General features: G+C 43.7%; 1 long non-coding RNA gene across 1 annotated transcript in view; it reads right to left on the reverse strand.

Annotated features, from left to right (window-relative positions):
• LOC131503763 (uncharacterized) overlaps nucleotides 1-6,982 on the reverse strand; it is a 133,519-nt gene extending 126,537 nt beyond the window's left edge. The window contains exon 1 of the long non-coding RNA XR_009257587.1: nucleotides 6,912-6,982. This is a non-coding gene — a long non-coding RNA (uncharacterized LOC131503763). The remainder of the gene's footprint in view (nucleotides 1-6,911) is intronic.
• Nucleotides 6,983-7,199: the final 217 nt, after the last annotated feature.

Consider the following 7,199-nt stretch of genomic DNA (forward strand, 5'->3'; position numbering starts at 1 on the left):
GGCCTGGGGAACTGCTGAAGCTGTCAGACCCAAAGAAAGCCAGAAGAGTAACAGGGCAGAGGGAGCACAGTGGGATCCCAAAGACAAGAAGTACTGAGCATTCATTGAGAGAGGGCAGGGAAAAGAGGAAATGCAGAGATGCACTTCCCCAAGCTCACCCTCAGCTGGCCTTGGTCTTCCAAGAGACAGGCCTTCCAAAAAAGCTGGAGGTTACATATAACCATCTCAGAAAAACCTCTCAAGTTTCCATTGTCCTCGGTAGTGATTTAGCTTCAATTGCCCAAATGGTAAAAGTGTATATCCCCCAGACTTGGAAGACACATGGGGCCCTTCATCCCCGCTGAACCTATCTAGGAGAATTGCCAGTCCTCTGCCCTCCTCCTTCCCTGAACGAACCCTCCTCCAGAGCAGACAGGCCTTGTCCCTATTGTCCCAGCCTTTGATTTGTACCTCCTACTGACACCTCCCAAAAGGACTCATCTCATGTGGCTAAGTTACAAGCAAGAAAGCAGTCCGAAATCAATGTAGCCCATAAACTCTCGTTCCCTTGCCTCCACAACAGCTCCAAAGAGCAGAGTCTAAAAGTCAACATATGTGGAAGGCACTGCTGAGGAACTGTTTTAACTTTTTTCTGATTATAAAAGAAACACTCTATTTCTTGCCCTTCTGGGTCTTACCTTGGAAGTCAGACACAGTGACAGCATCCTTATACACAAATTAAGAATACCAAAGAAAAGGAAAATACAAAGAATTTAAACACCAATTATTCTACTAACCAAGTTATTGTTATCATATTAGTGTACATGCTTCCAATCTTTTTTATTAAAGCCTGGCTGATATAATTCAGATGATATTATCTAATAAGTGAATATGCTATTTAACATTTATCATTTGCTCATGGATTTAAATTACTTATAATTTTTAGTGGTTATATAATATTCCATCCAAAGGATATGCTCATATGCTGAAATTTATTTAATCAATCCCACAATTTTGGACATTTTTTTCATGGTTATTTTTTTTCCTAACATAAATAATGTTTGATAGATAATGCTTTACTTAAAGCTTAACACATACATCAGATCATTCACCAGGAAAAATTCCCAAACTAAGATGACTAGGCCAGGGGCTCCTGGGTGGCTTGGTCAGTCAGTTGAGGATCAGACTCCTGATTTCAGCTCAGGTCATGATCTCTCGGTCGTGAGTTCAAGCCCCACATCAGGCTCCACGCTGAGTGTGGAGCCTGCTTAAGATTCTCTCTCTCCTCCTCACCCTATGCCCCCCTGCTCTCTCAAAAAAAAAAAAAAAAAAAAAAATTCCTAGGCCAAAGTGTACAAATATTTTTAAGTCAACACATAGTGCCAAACTAGCTACAAGAAAAGTTATATCCATTTATACTCCCCCCAGTCCACTGCAGATTTTAACTTTTACTCTATCCAATTCTGAACCACTTCCCTGCTGAGCTGTGGTGCCCAGGACTAGAAAGAAGATGGTGTCCTATCAGAGTGTGATGCCCATGGGATTCACCAGTCCCTCAGCAGAAGCAGATCTGGAATCCAACCTCGGAGGAAGAATATAACGGGATTGTGCTTTTTAAACACCAGTCTCCATTGACCCTGTTTCTAGGAATCCACCTGAGGGTTTTTTCCCTTGACACCAAATATGTGGTATCTTTTTCAACACCAGTTCTGATTCTCTAATGCCAAGTGGGCATTCAACAATTCAATTCTGACACTAACTACCCAGAATTAGTGCAGATCCCACAGGCTCAGTCCCACAAGATTGACCGCACTTCATACACCAGTCACAAGGCCCAGGTTGCCACCCAAACTTCTGACTGTCTGGCTATCTCCCCCTCACGTTCAGTAATTTGCTAGAACAACTCACAGAATTCTGGAGATCACCATACTTAGTATTACTGGTTTATTATAAGAACACAATTCAGGAACAACCAAATGGAAGGGATACATGGGGTAAGATTGGGGGCTGCATGGTGTTTCCATGCTCTCTCTGGGTACACCACCCTCTAGCACCTGGATGTGTTCACCAAACCTAGTAGCTCTTTGAACTCCATCATTTAGGGAGTTTTAATAGAGATTTCATTATGGAAGCACAGGTGATTAAATCATTGGCTGCTGGTGAATGAACTCCATCAACAGCCTCTTCTTCCCCTACATAGAGGTTGGGGTTGGGGCTGAAAGTTCTAACCATATAATCAGGGCTGGGTCTTTCTGGTAACCTGCCCCCATCCTGAAGCTATCTAGGAACCCCTGCCTGGAGTCATCTCATCAGCATACAAAAGACTAAATTCCAAGAGTCTTAAGCATTCTATGCCAGGAACTGAGGACAAAACCCAGGTGTTTATTTTATATTAACCACACCACTTCTCCATTTTCTGTTTAGGGTCAATGTGGAGCCCTACCCACTTCCAATTCCAAAGGTTGAGCATAAGACCCAGGCACAACGCTATCAGTGCATCAAATCCCCACTGTACCTGCAGAGGTTGGTCCAGGTATGAACACATGACCCAATCAGATTTACAACGACCCTAAAAGAAGAGATTTTCATGCTTCTCCATGGGGGATGAAGCTGAAAAGATACAAGATCTGGGACTGCTGCAGCCATCTCTTGCTACTATAAGGAAGAATATAAGAATGAATCATCTTGGCGGCACCTGGGTGTGTCAGTCAGTTAAGGGCCCGACTTCCGTTCAGGTCATGACCTTGCAGTTCGTGGGTTCAAGCCCCACATCCGGCTCTGCACTGACAGCTCAGGGCCTGGAGCCTGCTACAGATTTTGAGGTAGGAATTAAATAGCCCATTTGTGAGAAGTGGGGCATGTTGGGCAGATCAGTGAGTTCAGGAACACTGGTCATAGAAGTCCCTTGAGCACAAGGACTGTGCCTTATTTTCATCACAGTCACCAGCCCCATAATGAAGTCAGTAAGAGCTGAGCAAAGGCTGTTTCTGCAGACAGGCCTTTCAGCCTAGGAAGAGAAGGATTCTGTGGAGAATAAGCTCAGGAATTCCCTGAGCCTGCACTGATGGGTTAACAAGGCATAAAAAACTATGAAGCCATAGGATGCTCAAGTTTGGTTAAAGAAGATTAGGTATATAGGTATAGAGAGGGCGGGGCAAAGTCCCCACTATACAGAGGGCGGGGCAGAGGCCCCAGTATAGTGAGGGCGGAGCCAAGGCTCCAGGATAGAGAGGGAAGGCAAAGGCCCCAATACAAAGGTATATGAGGTAAATAAGATTGGGTATTTAGGGCAGATATGCCCCCCAATTTAGTACAAATGCAGAAAGCTGCTTTCACAGGAAGGAAGGACCAAGTTAGGTAAACAGGTAAATAGGGCCATAGGCCACAGTTGCCCAGAGTGGAGTAATTAACAAAAGAAAGGTGCCTTGTTAACCCTGAGGTTACTGCTCTTTCTTGTCCCCTAGAACAGTTTAGGTAAACAGAAGTAGTGCTTCACGTCTGCTGTAAACAACTTTTCAACAGACCGCCCAGCACCAGGATTTTGTTTTGTATTAACCCCCAACCCCAAATATCTTCAAGACTCCCTTTCCCACACGTCCATGAGTTAATGTTCACAGTTTCATAATCACTTTGTGCACCTCCATCACCATGTTTGTAAGCCTTCTGGTCCTCATAAAAATGGAGCAAGGACCCTTAATCCGGGCACTTGTCTTTTCCCAGACATCAGCCATCTCTCACGTTTTAATCCTGTGTCCCGCTTTCTTGCTAGAGGAGAAAGAACTCTAGACCCGGAGTCTACGACAGGATTCATATGAACAGCAATGATGGCAGGAGACACTGGGCCCCCGAGGACCCTAAGGCAGAGATGGTGGGCTCTGCCTCGTTTGGGCCCCCTGTGAGTACAGGAGCAGATGACTCACAGTAAATTTGCTGCCAGAAGGCAGCCTGCTGCCACTTAAAACTCCGGTCAGAGCCAGGGGTTCTAGAACTTCAATGTGCAGGAGAATCACCTGCAGGCCTTGCTGAAACACAGATTGCTGGGCCTCACTCTTGATGTTTCTAATTCCAGCAAGTCTGGACGAGGGCCTGAGAATTTGCATTTCTAATAAGTTTCTGGCTTTTGCCAATGCCGCTGGGATGAAGAGCACGTTTTGAGAACCACACCCTAAGCCCATGGTTCTCAGCCCTGACTGTGCATTAGAATCACCTGGGGATCCTCACGCTCAGAGATTTTGATTTACTTGGACTGAGGAGGGGCAGAGGCATGAGTATATTTCTAATATTCCCTAAGTAAGTCTAATATAAAGCTAGCCTTAAAAAAATCAACTAATTGATTCAAACTAATTCAATAGGGAGAGATTAGTCTTTTCAACAAATGGTGCTGGGACAACTGGATAGCTACATGCATAAGAATGAAGTTGCACCCCTTTCCTATACAAAAAAGCAAAAATTAACTCAAAATGGATCATAGACCTACGTGTAAGATCTACACTATAAAAACCCTTAGAAAAAACAGGAGTAAATCTTTGTGACTGAAAGGGCGGGCCTACGCCGGCCGACTCCATCTTGTTCTGTGTCCTTCACCTTGACCACACCTCCTCCCCTTGAGTAACCACCCCCTCACCTGCCTAACAGGACTCAGACCCTTCCCCAGGACCCTTCCCCAGCCAATCGGCTGAGGCCATAGCCATTACCTCACCAACTGCCCCTAGGCCCCAATAAAACCTTTGTCCTTTTGAAACTCGCTCTCTCTCCCTGGTATCTCACCGCTGTGTGGGTGCAGGTAGGGGACTGAGCTCGAGCTAGGTCGAATAAAGGCTCTTTTGCTTTTACATTGGACTCGGCTCCCTGGTGGTATTTGGGGATCACGAATTCTGGGCATAACAGTGACCCTGAGTTAGGCAAAGCCTTGTTAGATATGTCACCAAGACACAAGCAACAAAAGATAAAACGGATAAATGGGACTTCATCAAAATTTAAAACTTTTGTGCTTCAAAGGCACCATTAAGATAGTGGGAAAAAAAACAATCCACACAATGGTAGAAAATATTTGCAAACCATATATCTGACAAGGGACTTGTATCTAGAATATACAAAGAACCTTTACAATTCAATAATAAAAAGACAAAAAAATTTAACAGGTAAAGGACCTGAATAGGTATTCCTCCAAGGAACATATACAAGTGGCCAATACGCACATGAGAAGATGTTTAACATCATTAGCCACCAGGGAAATGCAAATCAAAGCCACAGTGAGATACCCACACCCATTAGTATGACTATGATCAACAAGACAGATAATTACAAGTGTTTGTAAGAATATGGAGAAAACAGAGCCCTGGAACATGCTAATGAGAGTGTAAAATGTTACAGCCACTTTGGAAAACAGTCTGGCAGTCTGTCAAAAGGTTCAACGTAGAGTTACCACATGACCCAGCAATTTCACTCCTAGGCATATACCCAAGAGAAATGAAAACATAGATCCACGCAAAAACTTGCACATGAATATTTCTTTTTTGAGAGAAAGATAGTGCAAGCAGGGGAGGGGCAGAGGGAAAGGGAGAGAGAGAATCTTAAGCAGGCTCTACACACAGCACGGAGCACAATGCAGGGCTCAATCTCACAACCATGCGATCATAACCTGAGCCAAAATCAAGAGTCAGAAGCTCCACCGACTGAAATACCCAGGCGCCCAGCACGTGAATATTTTTAACAACTTTATTCACAATAGCTAAATGGTGGAAACCACCCAAATACCCATCTCCTGATGAATGAATAAACAAAATGTAGCATTTCCATACAATGGAATATTATTCAGTAATAAAAAGAAATGAAATACTGAATCATGCCACAGCACGGATGAAGCTTGAAAACACTGTGCTAAGGAAGAAGTCAGTCATAAAAGACCACGTATTGTATGATTTCATTTATATGAATTGTCCAGAAGAGGCAAATCTACAGAGCCAGAAAGATTTAGTGGCTGCCTAGGGCAATGGGAGGAGGAGCGTGATAGGGAATGACTGCTAGTGGGTATGAGGTTTCTTCTGGGGGTGATGACAATATTCTAAACTTAGATGGTGGTATTAAAAACAACTGAATTGTACACTTAATGGGTAAATGGTATGTCAACTGCATCTTAATAAAGCCATTAAAAAAAATAAAAACCTTTTCTAGGCCCTTTGGAAGATACTATTAGTGATGCCTGGCAGGAAATAAGATCCCGCCACGTTTTCTCACTTCACCCACCCTCTACACCCTAAGAAATATCAAAGTGGGCAATTCTGCTTGGGTTATATGTTCCAGGAACCTGACCTGAGACTGTTCCTTCCCTCCCTTGCTCCTCCCTTTTAGCCATGACCTATTCCAAACCCTTCCATACATTCTCTGCCATGTAGAAGCTAAAGAAACACAGTGGTCTCCCCCTTATCCACAGCTTTGTTTTTTGTGATTTCAATTACCCATGGTCAACTGCGGTCCAGAAACAGATGATCCTCCCTCTGACATATGGCCATAAGGTCAGCAGTAACCTGATACTAGGTCACAGTGCCTGCATCATTCACCTACTTCATCTCATCATACAGGCATTTTATCACCTCATAGCATCACAAAAAGGGTGGGCACAGGACAATAAGATATTGTGGGAGAGACCACATTCACATAACTTCTGCTACAGTATATTGTTATAATTGTTCTATTTTATTATTATTGTTGCTAATCTCTTCCTGTGCCTAGCTCATAAATTAAACTTTGTCACAGGTGTGTATGTATAGGAAAATATATGTATAGGGTTCGGTACTACCCACAGTTTCAGGCATCCTTTGGGGGTCTTGGAACCTATTCCCCTTGGATAAAGGGAAACTACCATACGTTGCATGTCGATCTTCAAAAATACACGGTCAATACTGACAGTCTACACACTGAAGACACCCTACCTTCTCTAGGCTTTGTTTCCAGGAACATATACTCTGTAAAGGCTTAAGCCATGGTCCCGGGCAAAGTCCCCACCCAGAACCACACCCACCTCAATGTCCAGGTAGGCTGAGCTAGTATGTAACAATTCTAGATCATAATAGCAGCATTTCCCACCTTCCTTGCCCTACCCTCAACACTACACACCATAGAGGCACATCTGAAAAACCCCTAGAATAGTATTTCTCAACCTATAATGTGCCTACAAGTCACTGGAGATCTTACTTAAAAGTAGGTTCTGGTTCAGTAGA

This window comes from Neofelis nebulosa, chromosome 2 (genome assembly GCF_028018385.1).
Source record: "Neofelis nebulosa isolate mNeoNeb1 chromosome 2, mNeoNeb1.pri, whole genome shotgun sequence".
In the NCBI taxonomy this organism is placed as follows: Eukaryota; Metazoa; Chordata; class Mammalia; order Carnivora; family Felidae; genus Neofelis; species Neofelis nebulosa.